Source organism: Danio rerio, chromosome 18 (assembly GCF_049306965.1).
Source record: "Danio rerio strain Tuebingen ecotype United States chromosome 18, GRCz12tu, whole genome shotgun sequence".
In the NCBI taxonomy this organism is placed as follows: domain Eukaryota; kingdom Metazoa; phylum Chordata; class Actinopteri; order Cypriniformes; family Danionidae; genus Danio; species Danio rerio.
In genome coordinates this window covers 20,331,186-20,348,082 of record NC_133193.1, presented here as the reverse complement: position 1 = coordinate 20,348,082, position 16,897 = coordinate 20,331,186, and the positions used below count along the sequence as shown (strand labels likewise).

The window sequence follows — 16,897 nt, the reverse complement described above, 5'->3', positions numbered from 1 at the left end:
ATAAATAATATAATAAATATAATTTATTATAAATATAATCGTTCATAAATCAAGTTAAAGTGTTCAATTAATCGCGATTTTAATTTTAGGCCAAAACGCCCATCCTTATTCCAAATGCGCTCAAAAAAGTACTTTTGCTGCTTGTTCAAACTACTTATTTAATATGAGTTGAACCAACACAATATGTTTAATCCACTGAAATTAGCAAAAACAATTAAGCTAACTCGATCAATTTATGTTGGGACGTCATAAAGCAATTGTGTAGAACCCTGCATTTTTTACAGTGTGATCTTGTAAAAAATGCAGGGTTCTTCACAATTACTTTATGTCAACACAAATCGATTAAATTAACTTAATTGTTCTCACAAATTGAAGTGGACTGAACATAAAACTCATTTTGAATAAGTAGCTTGAACAAGCAGTAAAAAAATCTTTCGAGTGTACCATCAGCTTATTTCATGCAGGTTTTTTTAAAGAATCAAAAAAGTCATGTCACCCCACCCCCTCCCTAGAACTGGTTTAATCTGTCTAACCGTCACGCTGGAAGCACTCAAACATTAGCTTCCTTTTTCCTTTAGCCTACTTAAACCTTTGTGTTGATGTGTTTATGACCTTTGTTCTTCATCTGAATATTGTTCTTTGGATTTTTACTGAAAAAAATAGACATTAGTAGAACCTGTGCAAGAGTACAAGTGTGAGACAAATGACTTGAATAATCGAACAGCATTGTATTTTCACCTTCTCTTAAGGTTTTAAAGAACTGCTGGTGACATCTGTGATCAGCTGAATAATGCATAACACCATGGAAACTGTATGCGCAGGTAATGCTGTGGAGACCCTGCTCATCCTCAAGGGAAAATGGGAAAAATCAAGGGCATCGTCTTGTCTAGACAATTAATCAGTTGACAGATCGTTAACAACCGTGTAAAATGTAAGCGTTGCACAGAAAAAAAAATATACACCTAGACTCAAAATTCTGTTTATTTTGTGTTAAACAGCCATGGCTCTCATGTTATAAACAAAAGCATTATATTGACTTAATTCTTTATGTTTGATCGAGCACAGCCATTAGAATCATTTTGGCTTGAGACTTTTAGACTCATTCCCTTCCATTGAATTTTAGATGTAAAAAACAGCTTGTTATGCTGCTTGATATTGAAAACGCATCTTTTCTTTTTGTTTAATTCTACTTTTTGTGTATAGTCATTGAAATGCTTTTTTTTTTGTAGGAAAAGACTGTTTCCTGTCGTTTATTATTTCTAGTCCTTTCTGTCATATGCAATTAAATCAGAAGTTCTAAAACAATCGCAAAGATGAGCACACTTATGCTATGGTAATAAATGACCTGCTTCTGGCCTTCTATACCAGTTATGGGCAACCATTAACTCCAGCAAGATGAGAGGGTTCAGTGAACAACAGGCAGCTGGAATACTTTATCTCTGCCAGCTGTGTTGTGTCAAACATGAAACACAAACGTTCTCTGGGAAAGCGTCAAACTGTGAAGACTCTTCCAGATAAACCTGTAGCAAACATCCAAACAGTTTTATTAGTTTAAAACAAGAGCTGGTGTGTGTTTTTTTTTTTTTTTTGATGCCCAAACTAGGGCACGCCGGCCAAAAATTGATCCATGGTAACCTTTGATTTGGCCCGCCATCCCATCTGAGATGAGAAGGAGAATGATAGGGAGGGTTTTGAGATTGTCAATTCATATTTAATGTAACCGTTTGTTTGGTTGTTAAAAGCTAACTGAAATTAAATGCTTCAATTAAATGGCGTATGTTAAATCAGATTGTGTTTAAATGTACATAGTCACCTGAAATGCAAAGACTTTGGTGAGTAAATCAAGTCAAAGGCAAATTCTGCTTGACTAATGTGTTCAGCCTTGAACTCCACTGTTATAAAAGTGATTGTTTGTTTTTATTGAGGTAAGTTATAATTTAAAAAGTTAAACTGCATTAGTACGATGTAAATTAATGTTTTCTTTTTATTTTGAAGTATTATGAAATAAATTAGGAAATTACCCATGGCAACTTTAATGTAATATGGTTTGATAAATTCACCTTCGCAGTGATATTTGGTTTTTGGCCCTTTATATGAAAAAGTTTGGGCACCCCTGTTTTAAAGGGGATAGTTCACCCAAAATTTGAGGGTGTCATGAACTTAGCTTTCAAAATGATTTGATATAGTCTCTCAAAACTTCATCATTTAACAGCTCGTATTAGAGTCAATCTGCCAAAAAAACAGGTTGTGGAAGGTTTTTATTATGTAATATTATGGCTATAAACTTCTACCTCCACAGAAGAAGATCATCAAGACATACACTGTAAAAAAGATCTGTAAATTAGCAGTTTTCCTTATTTTGTGATTGATGTTTTAATTTTTCCCAGTTTATTTATGCTTTTGAATTGCATTATGAGACATTGATCTTTCCTTTAAGAACGTTTAACGGCTAATTTTAAACGACTTATTAGCCAGTACATTTTCTGTTACTTTACAGAATTATTTCTCTATGTATTAGTTCTTTTACAATATATTATTTCAAACTACTAAATGTCAATAAAAGCCACTTTGTTAAACTATAAAGTAGAGGTTTTAACATCAAAAGTCGGCAGAGCAGAGATCAAAGTCCCATAATGCAATTCCCAACTATAAATAAACAGAAAACACTTCTACATCACTGCCTGTTTCTCTGCCTATTGATTCACTCTCTCATACGGTATGTTGTTGAAAGTCAATCTATATTTCAAAAAGAAATATCTAAGTCTCTTTAAAATATCTTCAAAGTTATTAGACAGAAGCAGTTTATTGTTAAAGCATTCAGTAGAGACTGAAGTGTTGTCTTTTATACCATTTTCCTATGATTAGCCATCATCGACATCCATACATCAAATCCTTTCAACCCTTTTTACTTTCAATATAATCCCAGCTTTTCGGGTTCACTTTAAGTTCTTCCACGTTTGTTCTAATTGTGGCAGCTTAGCAGAGGCAATGTTTAATATCTTGCCCATTTTACATTATGCTGTCAACTGTAAGTTCGGCTGGGGTTTGCGTAATTTAATTTTGGTCTTGGAAGCATCCTGTTGGACAAATTTGAGTATAAGTGTGTGTCTCAAGCCGTGCATTGGAGCCAGTGTACTACAGCTGCTCTTATGCCTTTCTATGCACCTTTGTACTTCTATGTCATTTTTGGCTCTGTGCCTTTGTTCTCTTTATGCATTCTATGAACACATGTTTCTGGCACCATTGCAACAAAGTGTCTCTGTATTTCTCATAAGCCTACAGTCTGTTTGATAATGGCTTCTTCATATTCAAATAAATGTAAAACATAAAAAGGATAATAATATATGATACCAATAAGTTTTCAATTTAATTCACCTTTATTTGTATAGCGCATTTAAAATGTAGATTGTGTCAAAGCAGCTTCAAAATAGAAGGTAAATTAATAAATAATAAAGTAATGGTATCAAATGAAACATATAAATGGTAGTAATAAAGCCAGCATTAAAAATAGTAACAAGAATTTAAACAGAAACTAAATGATGAAGGTGTAAAAAAACAGTTCTTTCATTGCCTCGTTTTTTTGGTCACCAGTTTAGCCACAGATTTGTCTAAAAACAAGACACCATTCCACAATTCATTTTCGGAAAGGGATAAAATAAGACGATGTTGTGCCAACTATCTGACAGTGTAGCACCACAAGTGTGGGCACCTGATTTTAAAATAGCTAGAAGATTTTTAAATGTACAACAGTGTTCACACTAATCTCTTCTAAACGGTGATTGTTTTAAATGTAAAAAAATCTTGATAGCATTGAATGTGTGTAGTATGGTGGCTAAGTGGTTAGTATGGTTGCCTTACAGCAAGAAGGTCTTTGTTCCGAGTCCGGACTGGACCAGCAGGCCTGTGTGGAGTTTGCATGTTCGTCCTGTGTTCGTGTTTGTTTCCAGTTTCCTTTACAGTCCAAAAATAGGTATAGGTGAATTGGATAAACTAAATGGGTTGTATGTGTAAATGGGAGAGTGTATGTGTGTATCTGACAGTGTGTTTCCCACCACTGAGGGTTGTACACTTAGTCCTGGGTTGCAACTGGAATGTTATTCACTATGTAAAACAATTGTAAGAAAAAGAGTGGACCTCAAAGAACAGTACAATACATAAAAGAGAGTTCATGACCCCTTTGAGCTATTTTATGGCGGCCAAGAGAACTCAAACATGCAACAAGAAAACACATGCAAATAGAATTAAATACTCACGAGAAAACAGTCATTCATTTATTGATTTTCTTTTGGTTTAGTCTTATTATTTATTTGGTGGTCGCCATAGCGGAATGAACCACCAACTATTCCAGCATATGCTTTACACAGTGGGTGCCTTTTCTAACTGCAACCCAGTACTGGGAAACATCCATACACACTCATTAACACACACACACTACAGCCAATTTAGTTTATTCAATTCCCCTATACAGCATGTCTTTGGACTGTAGGGGACACCGGAGCACCCAGAGGAAACTCTGGCGAACACGGGGAAAACAAACTTCACACAGAAATGCAAACTGACCCAGTCGGGACTCGAACCACTGACCTTCTTGCAAACTTAGGCGAGACATCAACTGAGACATCATGTCAGCTCACAAGAAAACATAACTTTTTAAAATTTATTTTCAATTTTATAAAAAAAAGACATTAATTTGATTTAATTCAATACAAAAATTTACGATTTTTAAAAGGAGGCGTGCTCCAAAACCCCAACCCTACACTCAACTATCATTGGGAGATGAGCGAATTGTACTAAAATAAACAAATGAGATCATAAAAATGAATACGAATTTTCAACTAAATCATCTAAAGTTACAAGTTACCATGAGATTGCATTAGAAATACATTAACTGAAAAACTAAGAAAACATTGTTATCCATTTGACAACATACAGATGAAGTCAGAATTGTTAGCCCCCTTTGAATTTCTTTTTCTATTTTCAATATTTCCCAAATGATGTTTAACAGAGAAATAAATTTTCACAGTATGTCTGATAATATTTTTTCTTCTGGAGAAAGTCTTATTTGTGTTATTTCAGCTACAATAAAAGCAGTTTTTACTTTTTAAAAAACATTTTAGGGACAAAATTATTTGCCCCTTTAAGCTATATTTTTTCCAATAGTCTACAAAACAAACTATCGTTATAGAATAACTTGCCTAATTAACCTACTCTAATTAACCAAGTAACGCCTTTAAATGTCACTTTAAGCTGTATAGAAGTGTCTTGAAAAATGTCTAGTAAAATATTATTTTCTGTGATCATGGCAAAGATAAAATAAATCAGTTATTAGAAATGAGTTATTAAAACAATTATGTTTAGAAATGTGCTGAAAAAGTCTTCTCTCTGTTAAACAGAAATTGGGGGAAAAATAAACAGGGGGGGCTAATAATACAGGGGGCTAATAATTCTGGCTTCAACTGTATGTGTGCACAAATACTCACAACACATGCAAATAAAGAAACACGCTGCAAATAGCACAGACCACAACAAAAATGTTTCATTTGAGATTATGAATGTGACAAATCTGACTCCTTCCTGTTTTAAGTCAACAGCATTGTAAGTATAACATGGTATTAAAATAAAATTAAGTTTAATGTTAATGGTGCAATTTGTCAGAATATTAGGACTAATAAAAATACAAACAATAAGGAACCAAACAACCAGGATGTAAAATATACAAAAAACTAAAAGCAGTTGGGTTCCTCACTTTTTTTGCATTTTCTCGACACATTTCCATTGTGTTCTGCTTTATTTGCCACACATTTCTTTATTCGCATGTGTTGGGAAAGTTTGTGTGTGTTGTCAAATTAATGATGTTTTCTCAATTTCATAGTCTTTTTTTTCATGTGTTTCATAACTTGCAGTGTGTTTGAGCTCTCTCAGCCAGCATCATTTTTACTAACTAATTTTCATGTATTTTTTTCTGATTTAGTTTCAAACGCAAAACAAAACAAATATAATCATGCTAAATTGTACAAATGAGATTGTACGAATTCATAAGCCACTAAATCAAAACGTTACGAATTTCCATTAGATCATGCTGCAATAATCCTCTGATTTTGTGCTCTGTGGTATGACACAACATGAATAGGTTGAGCTATCTCTTTGCGTTTAATAGGGATTTGTAAATCATTCACATCCACTTATACTGTCTTTTAAACATGCTCTGTAGTAAATGGTCATGTGCGATGGTGCATAGCTGAAGGAAATGGGTAACTAATGTATCCTATGTACATGTGAGAGGCAATGAACTAAAACAACTTTGTACTTTCAAGCAATGTTTATCTGGGTCAGAGACATCCTTCTGCGATTACACAGAGCAGTTTTAATAAGGATTTCTATAATTGCGGGAAGTGTTGCAGATGTTATTGGCCATAATGGTTTGCCCTCAAGCATTTATTATACAGGATTATACCGATCTAAATGCTAGCAAGCATATTTACAGCAAAGTTCTTAACCTTTGTAAGAACAAGGAGGAAATTAAATAAGAGTGACAATGTCCTTTCCGTGTCACTTCCTGAAGATAAAAGCTATTCTGAAGATAAATCAGCTATTCACTTTATTTATTTTTGAAACAGAAATAATTGTATGTCAATGTGTGAGGCTTCTATGATAGGTTAATAAAATTTGCCATGTACAAAAACAGAAATAAGAAGTTCTTATATTTTGGTAAGAAAAAAAAGTCTATATATATATATATATATATATATATATATATATATATATATTTATTTATTTATTTATTTATTTATTTACAAATACATGAAAGGTGAAGGAGTGGTGACCTGATCAATGGCCGCTACGACATGTTTTTTTCATATATGCTTTGATAGCGTTGATAATAAAGTTAAATGTGTCTATAGGTGCCTTGAATTGATTTAAATATATAATTGTTAATAATAATGAATACTTTGATATCCATACAAATTCTACTGGAAGGTAGAACATTTATTTTCTTCACCGTGCATGTAAATAGCCGGCAGCTAGCTCTCTGCAACTCTCACATGGTCACCCACTGAAGCTAAGCAGGGCTGCGCCCGGTCAGTACCTGGATGGGAGACCACATGGGAAAGCTAGGTTGCTGCCGGAAGTGGTGATAGTAAGGCCAGCAGGGGGCGCCCATCCTGCGGTCTGTGTGGGTCCTAATGCCCCAGTATAGTGACGGGGACGCTATACTGCTTAGTGAGCGCCGTCTTTCAGATGAGACGTTAAACCGTGGTCCTGACTCTCTGTGGTCGTTATAAATCCCAGGATGTCCTTCGAAAAAGAGCCGGGGTTTTACCCCGGCATCCTGGCCAAATCTGCCCACTGGCCTCTGTCCATCATGGCCTCCTAACCATCCCCATATTCCAGTTGGCTTCATCTCTGTCTCCTTTCCACCAATCAGCTGGTGTGGTGTGGTGTGGTGTGGTCTGGTGCAAAATGGCTGCCGTCGCGTCATCCAGGTGGATGCTGCACACTGGTGGTGGATGAGGAGATTCCCCCCCCATTGTGTAAAGCGCTTTGAGTGCCCAGGATAGCGCTATATAAATGTAAGGAATTATTATTATTATTAATTCAAAAATAGCAAATTTATTTCAACAATGTCCCTTTAAGACAAGTCATTTCACTCGGCGGCCATCTTTGAAACGCCTCGCGGGCAATATGTTTGGGTATTCTGTTTAAATGATGAAACGTTAAATTTGCCAAAACTGCTTGCAAGGCTTATAATTGAGTTTCATATTAGGAATCATCAATAAAATTAAACAACTGTGTTTCATTTCTAAATGTCCGAATCACACAAAGTCTGCAGAAACTCACGTCTGGTCTGAGCCCCTCCCCTGGAGTATTGTCAGTCTATAGCGATCGCTGATTGGCTCCTGTACTAGAAGGCGGGCTTTATTCGCCATATTGACTGTCACACTCTTCCCCGTTCAAAACGAGTGAAATGTCTTTTGTATTCTATAGTCTTTGGTTAAAGTCAACTCTAAATGAGTGATTGTTCCAGTATTTTCAGAGTTAAAATAACATTTTTTATGGAGTTACATTAAGTTACATTTACACTGTATTGAGTTAAAAAAAACTGGTCTACACTGGGAGTTGTTCCCTGACTCTAGTGTAAAGTGTGTTTACCTAAACACTATAATACTCATGACTGAAAGTTAAAATAACGTACAAAAGACAAATCTAGAATGATAAAAAAACATCAAAATTGCTATTATTTTATTATTCATGGTTATTACTTGACAGCCAGCACTACACATTTACACTTTTACAAATTAACACTTTAGACGAATGGCATGACTTTTGTGCTGGATCATCCACTAAATATTATTATTTAAAATTCATAAGTTAATGCCCAGTCATTTAGCTTAGTTTAAATTGTTGTTGCCATAGAAACATTCCGACAGTTAAAATCAGTTAATTGCCTCATTTAAAAAAGAACACCCTACAAGAAGACACGTACAATCCACTCATCCTGTGATCATCTGTAGAAGCAATGTCTGTAAGTTTATAATCTGTTTGTATTTATATTCTATCATAGAAATTATTGTTATGTATATCGATAACTACAGCTCATTTTATGTACATCTTTTTACATAGTTTTACTCTGTTTCAACATACTTAATGTGGCATGGAATAAAGCAGAATTCTCCCACAATCTCACCTGTTGGAAACAATCTGTCTATCTAACTTTGAGAAGAGAGACACAGGAGTGAGGTATTTGGTCAAATGAATTCCCGGATGCTGGAAATAACATCAACTAGATTTTGTTACGTGTAACTCAGATCTTACACTGCACTGTTTTTTTTTAATTATATAAATTTCTGGTAAATTTCTGTAATTTAATAGTTGGTATTTTACAGTAAATTTCTCTAATTCAACAGTCGTTATTTTACAGTAAATTTCTATAATTTAATGGCCAATATTTAATAATTTTTAAAAAGATAAAACGCAAAATTACGGATTTTTTTTACAGTGTGGATTAAATGAGCTTTGAACTCTGATTGTGATCATTTATCAAAATCTAACACTACAATAGCTATGTTGCGAATTAACTTTATGCGCAAAACTGGATTATCGCATAAAAGATGTGCAAATGAAGCAGCGTTTCAATCCAACTTGTCAAAGCAAAAAAAATCGTCACTTCATGATTAATTGGCGCCAAATATCAACAGTAAAAACAGAATTCGTTGCGGTAGGAAAAGCTGCGTGAATCTTTTCTTCATGTAATAAATGACTAGTGCCTCAGAAGACAATCCTGACATGCAGTGAATGTGCGGTGACATTTTACAGGCGTAAGACGTGGAGCACAGACTGCCTTGATTCTGGAGGACATTATTAATATAATAACACTAATACTGAAACGGTTAAGGGTTTTAGAATGACCAAAACAACATTTCTGATGTTTTACAATGTGCTCAGCCACTTGTTTTTTTTTTCCCATTCACTCACATTTTCATCATCCCATGATCTCTAATAACAAAATCAAGTGACTTTTTAAATGTCCATACTGGAATTTATTTAGTAAAAGTGTTTCCATCAAAGTATATGCGCATCTTTTCTTATCAAATAAAAAGTTTATCCAACACTGCGAATTTTAGATAGTAGATTTAACTAGCTTAGAGTTTAAATGAACACTCCCTCAGAGTTCATATGGGAACCACTATAAAAGTGTTAAAATAACACTTTTGAAAGAGTTAACATTATCAATACTCAGAGACTGTTGATTACCAAACTCTTCTATGGTAAAATATTAACACCACAAAAGATTATATGAACACCATCAGTGTTATGTGTTAACACTCTTAGGTCAAATTTTCAACACTGCACAAAAATAAAAATAATATCTTGTTTAAAGGGTACCTATGGTGAAAAATCTACTTTTCAAGCTGTTTGGAAAAACAGGTGTGTAAGTATAGTGTATAGACCGTCATATTGGCACTTGTACACCGAGACTATACAAAGACAAATGATTTTGTACTCTCTGCTTGGTCTGTGTCCGGGTCGAACATGTACTGCTGAATGCTCATCCTAGCTTAGCTTAGCTTCTCTCTCTGTGTCTGTCAGCCTGTCTGTTGCAAACACAGAGCGTAGGAGCTCTTGACTCCGCCTCCTTCTTTCGTTGGGCGGGAAGCTGAAACTGTGAAGCAACATGCCCCTAAAACAGCAAACTGTGTAAACGCCCCCAACATGACACTTTTTAACACATTATAAAAAAAATCATCTGAACTGTGTGTTGAACTGAACCTAAACTGGCACACTCAGAAGAACCATAATATTAGTATTAAATCATAAAGAAGGGGTAAACTAGTGCCCTTTAATATCGGCAATATTTTAATAACTATTCGGTTAATGTTTAAGGAAAACAATTCAAAACAGTCACAAACCATAACTTCTCATATTTGAACCAAAAGGAGCAGTTTTAAGACAGCTTTATTTTTTAGTTTTAATGTAACATGTAATATAATGTAACAAAGAGGGAAGAAATCACTTTCCTGAACTCTCGCATTCAATCTGCCCAGTTGGTGGTCTTCAAGAAACGACTAAAAACTCAACTATTAAGTCTCCACTTCTTTTTCTAATCTGCAATTGTCTCTCTGGTTCTACCGCTAACTGTATTTAAAAAAAAAAAATTACTAATGTTTTGCTTTACACTTTACATACCTGAAACTTGCCTACAGCACTTATTCATTGTTGCTCTTATAGTTGTGTAAATTGCTTCCTTGTCCTCATTTGTAAGTCGCTTTGGATAAAAGCGTCTGCTAAATGACTTAATGTAAATGTAAATGTAAACATAGCTAGTACAGAACAAAATAAAGATGACAAATTATACTCTTTTGTTAGAAATTCAAAGCTAACGTATATAAATATAACGATTTGGATGTCAAATGTCTATATACAAAAACTTTAAGTACTTTTACTCACAAGTTGCTTCATCTCATTGCTCCTTGTGGGAAAAACAAATGGCGTCTGGAAAAATCCTATAGGGATATTGCTGCATAAATGCCGGATGTAGTAGTCAACACTGTATTAGCATTAGATACATGTATGACAAGGAGGCAAATCAGCTTCTAACACTGAGAGGGTTATTTTATCTTTATCCAACTCTAGAACTTTAACACTATGCTCTGAATTACCGTAACACTCGAAATTTAACACTAATGAATTTGCTGTCAGTTATGTGCATGTGTTTTTATGCGAATTCTCAAATTTATGAGCATCATGGCGTTTCTGTCAACCGTTGTTTATGTGCATAAACAATATGCACATAAAAATAGGTGGATGAAAACAGCTAATGTCAACACTACTCTGAAATGCTTTAACACAGAAAATTAAACACTGATGAATTTGCTGTGTATAAAGTGATGGTTAACTTTACCTTAAGAAATTGCTTTTAATGATTAAGTAAATGAACTGTGCATAGTTAAGTTATACCAATTTAACAGTAGTAATAAATGTAGAACAGAAATACTTCACTTTTTAAAGTAAAATCAACTTTGTCTCTTTTAAAGCAATGGGTTTACTTACTTTTTTAAGGAATTGCTTTTTACAGTGTATATGTTTTTATCGACTAAAGCTGAATCTCACCTCTCTGATCATCATACAACAGAAACAGCCTTCTGAGAGACCTGTCAAGTTTATTTTTGATTGTCGCTCATATAACCAGGTGTTTTAGCCAAACAGAATATTTCTATCTAAGATGTGTGATGTAGTCAGTGACCTTCTGTTAGTGTATAATGTCATTGATTTGAGGTTGTAAGGGCTACAGACTCTTTTGCGAGTGCTGAAGCTGGCTTCTGCTAATGAAACTGAATAAGATTTTTTTTCAGCTTATTTTTCTTTATTAATTGTATCTCTTACTCCCGGTCTTTGTTCATCTAATCTGTAACCAATTGTTTTAACTATGTATGTGTGTCTTGTTTTAAAAAATATGGTATATTTTAATACTCAAGTGGTTGTAGCAATATCCACAATAACTCCAATAAACTACATGTTTACTTCGGGATCTGTAACAACTATTATCAAAAAACACACTAACATTTTTTTGTGTGAGTAATAGCTGATATGCTAAAATATCTTGTAAGGCAAAAAAGATTTATAGTAATCACTTATCCTTTTACAAACGTATAGGTCAGAGTTAATATGTTGTTTCAGTTTTGCATAAATATGTAATGCTTATGGCACAATATTTCCCTCATATTTTAAGTTAATGTTGATATCTGAAACTAGAGATCGATTTGAAACAGCAGACATTTTACTTGCATTAACTGCAATCACTTTTGTGGATTTAATTTGATGCATTCACCAAAAAGGGGTGATCTCATGTTTGACATAAATGTGTGTATATTGTACGACCTTTTTAAAATACACTGCCATTGTTAGAAACAAGGAAGCAGTGTTATGAAAGAATTGTGGCAGAGCATTGAAGAGATTCCAAGAAAAAGGGAGGGAAACTCAATTGCGATGACATCACCAGGCAAGAACTGCACAAATGTGTGAGCAGCAAGTGCAGTTGTTAGATGTTCTGCAAGATTGCGGGCATCTTGTTGCTTATAGATAAAGTCTAATTTTGGCATCTGAAGCTCCTTGACTGAAGATGTTCCTTTAAAAAAAGATTTCCCATACAACACAATGATCTTAATAATTATTAATAATAAAATTTGTAATAAACTAATACAAATCATGCTTTCTTCAGAAGATAAAAACTATTTTAAAATACTGAGAAAATTATCTTGATCCATTAAACGTCACTTGGTAAATATTTAAAAGATCATAAACATTTCACAGCTAATAATAAAAGTTGAAGGCAAAATTGTTAGCACTAATGTGGAACTGTCATTCTTTTTCCAAGTGATGTTTCACAGAGCGCTTTCAACAGGTTACCTATATTTTTCTTTCTTTCTAAGTTTGGTTAAAATAAATAGGATTTTTTTTCTTCAATAGGCTATATGTACGTGTAATTTCAATCAGCCAGCCCCAGGGTTTCCGCTTAATTGTTATTCCATACAAAATTGACACGTTAAAGATCTGATTTCTGATCTGATCTTCACTGCCTGGCTGAGATTCAATATGATGTGGGTATCAGACCAAACAAGAAGCACTGCATTAAATAATATTTTTTAATATCTTTAAAATATAGAAATAAATTTTACCCCAGTATTTTTAATTGAATTTCTGCGTTGACCTGCTGCTAATGACGGCGCTAGAGTTTAAATGTCTTTTATTTCTTTTTACGCTTGAACAACTAAATGAATGCTTAAACCTATTCAACTAAATGTATTGTACTTACATTACAACATTGATGCTGTGAAAGGAGCCTTATGAAACTGAAAATAGTCACATAAAGCTTTCACCAGAAAGTTCATCATTGGCTGAAAAACACTTGCATATAGCCCAGTGGCTAAGCCACTATATATATATATATATATATATATATATATATATATATATACAACTTTTTGTAGAATAATTTTTTCTTTGCATGTTAAAAGATTTACATTAAACCACCAATGCCAATAAAAATCCTTTATTTTGAAAAATATGAAAATAATTGAAATATGACATTATTTTATTAAAAAAAATTATTTCTCGAGTGATCTCTTTTTAGGAGATGATAGTTATTGGATTGTGATGTATTTAATTGCAGTGAAAAACGGTAGACCAACGCAGTGGGTAGCGATCTCACCTCACAGCAAGAAGGTTACTGGTTCAAGCCTTGGCTGTGTCAGTTAGCATTTCTGCGTGGAGATTGCATGATCTCCCCGTGTAACGTGTGGTTATTTTTTTCTCCCTAAACATTTTATTCAATGCATACACACATTGCCATACACATTAATTAATTTTACTTTGGCTTAGTCCCTTTATTCATCCTTCACTTATTCACCTTATTCTCCGCCGACGAGTGGGCGCTGCCATTTGAATCTTTTTGGCTTGAGACTTCCGGTCTCATTCACTTCCATTCATTTTTTGACATTAAAAACTGCTCATTACACTGCTTGATGTTGCAATTTTATATTTTCTTATTATATTATTCTACGTGGTCGGTATAGTCATGCAAACATTGGTTTGTAGAGCAAGTAGTTTGACCGTTTTCTGCCGTTTATTATTCCTATAGTCATTTCTCCCATAGGCGACTAAATCAGAAGTTCTAAGACAATCGCGAAAACAGGCGCACTTCCGCATTTTAGAATAAAGTCAATAGCTGCACCAGCTTCCAGACACCAAGTGCATTTTAGTGTAACTATTGAAATGTTATTATCATTCCCAACTGCAATGTTTAGAATACCTGTCAGCGCTGTTTTAAATCCTAACACATGGTGATGGCAACTCTATGAAGGAGCACAAGACAAAAAGCCGACACTTTTGGTTGTGTCAGTTTTGAAGAGCGTTCTTTCAGAAATCATGGTGTCATTCCTGGTCATGGGAACATGACAGCTGAATTTTGTTTCATTTTCTTACACCATGCTTAGCTCTACTTTCTTGTTAGGTTAACATGATCTATTGTCCTGTTATAGACGTCGGGCTAAACAAGAGGACTGGAAACATCTGTCTCAGGATAGATAAAAAAGGAAGTTTTGCATTCCTCTAGACAGATGTATGGAAAGAGGCCAGTGCTCTGAAGAGCATAAAATGTGTTTTTGTCTTCATTGTCGACAGTTGAAGTCAGAATTATTAGCCCCCCTAAATTATTAGCCCCCCTGTTTAGTTTTTCCCCAATTTCTCTTTAGCAGAAAGACGATTTCTTTACAACACATTCCTAAACATAATAGCTTTAATGATTCATTTATAATAACTGATTTTTTTAATCTTTGCCATGATGACAGTACATAATATTTTTCATGTATTTTTTTCAAGACACTTCTATACAGCTTAAAGTGACATTTAAAGGCTTAACTAGGTTACTTAGGTTAACTAGGCGAATTAGGGTAATTAGGCAAGTTATTATATAACGATAGTTTATTCTGTAGATTATCGGAAAAAATAAAGGCTTAAATAGGCTAATAATTTTGTCCTTTAAAAAATTAAAGACTGCTTTTATTCCAGCTGAAATAAAACAAATAAGACTTTCTCCTGAAGAAAAAATATTATCAGACATACTGTAAAAAATTTCCTTGCTCTGTCAAACATCAATTGGAAATTATTTTAAAACGAAAAAAAATTCAAAGGGGGGCTAATAAGTCTGACTTTAACGGTATATTCCTTGATCCTTCTGAATATTGACTTTTGCATGAGCAATAGTTTATTGAGCAAACAGTAATTCAGCAGAGCAAATCAAATATAATGTCACAAGGTTAGTCAAGCCGCAGTGTGAATAAACTTTTATGTATAACACAATTGTACATTGCCAGATGGATTAATGAGGTGACCCGGCATGTCTGATACATGAATCAAATGACAGCCTTGTTGCACACATAAACAAACACATTTGGTGATGCTAATTATGGGTTTAAATTTAGAAATTTACACAGCAAGTATATACTGTTCACTGCATTTGTCACACAAGCTCATGACTATAAGTGATAGGACTTTTTGACCGCATAGTTCTCAGCTTGTCAGAGGTGTTGATGGTCCGTTTTTAAGATCGTTAAACATCTTCCAAGAATAATACAATAACCCTGTGAGGCAAGCTTTTCAGTTAGTCTATCAACTGAGCTCTAGTTTTGCTATCATGAGTTTATCGTTTCTATTCTTTTTTCCTTCTTCAACTGACAGTTGCTAACATTTCCATGCAGACGTGTGTGAATGTACTTGTCAGACATCACAAACCACATTCAGGCCTACAGGATATGTGGGCTCTACTGTAGTTGACGGCTGTTAATGCAATGTCTGGTGCTAGCATTACTAAGAGTCTGTAACACAATTATAATTTGAACGACGTCTGCGCTTATGTTAGTCTTTTTTGTATTATTCCTATGGTTTTCATAATACTGGACCAGGCCGTATTCTGAGCAGCTGCTGTGGTGGTCATGGAGGAATGGAGAGACTGATTCCTATAAGGCCCAAGTTGCAAACGAGTCTTCGCATTGATCCTGATGGGCCAGCCTGTACACCAGCCGGTGACCTCTCCCACCTGCATCTTCTCCACGATAGACATCCAGCTTCTCCAGCCTCTGGCACTTAGACTACAGCTCTGCACAAGAAGTTTGGCCATAGGAGAAATGGTCGTAGCCAACTCAGCCTGGTTTCCCTCAAGGTTTTTTTTCCCCTTCACTTTCGTCAATTGGTGAAGTTTGTTTCTCGCAGCTGTCACCACAGGCTTGCTTGGTTTTGGGACTTGTGGAGCTGCACATCGATGGATTTGCTCTTCAATGTTTGGACTTTCAGCAGTGAAAATTAAACCCAACTGAACTGAACTAAATTGAACTCTGAAAACTGGACTGACACAGTTTCAATTTACTATAATCTTCTATGTTAAAGTTCTTTGACACAATATACATTGTAAAAGTGCTACAGAAATAAAGATAAATTGATTTGAATTGAAATTATAATGAAAACAGTTCATTCCTGAAGGTTTCCTCACTTCTGAACAATTTTACCATACTTTTGCAAGCCCAGTGATAGAACACCAGAAGAACTAGTTAATCTGGCTCAAGGTTATTAAGGAACTTATTGATGTTTTTCAGATGATCTCACTACTTTCGTTTCTATGCTCATTTGGATGACTTCATTGTTATCCTCAGTGTTTTGATGTCTCTATGTTATACCATTACTTCATTATCATTCTGTATCTGTTGCAGTATTGTAATGATTCTTTGAATGTTTTAACCGTTATACTTTTATAAAAGCCACTTCAAGCAGACTGCAGCCAGATGAGAACTGTAGAGACACTTTGTGTGTAAAGAGTTAAATAGAGCGAGGCTCACAACCAACATTT

The 16,897-nt window shown here is 34.5% G+C and overlaps 1 protein-coding gene across 5 annotated transcripts in view; it reads left to right on the top strand.

Moving 5' to 3' along the window:
- ppcdc (phosphopantothenoylcysteine decarboxylase) overlaps positions 1-16,506 on the top strand; it is a 33,584-nt gene extending 17,078 nt beyond the window's left edge. The window contains exon 7 of one of the 5 annotated variants that reach the window (XR_011007149.2): positions 15,960-16,506. The gene's annotated coding sequence lies outside the window, so the exon portion shown is untranslated. Of the gene's footprint in view, positions 1-749; positions 3,364-15,959 lie in introns of those variants that run through there. The other 4 variants (XR_012393622.1, XR_012393623.1, XM_073928989.1 and 1 more) reach the window with 4 other exon arrangements.
- The last annotated feature ends 391 nt before the right edge of the window (positions 16,507-16,897 follow it).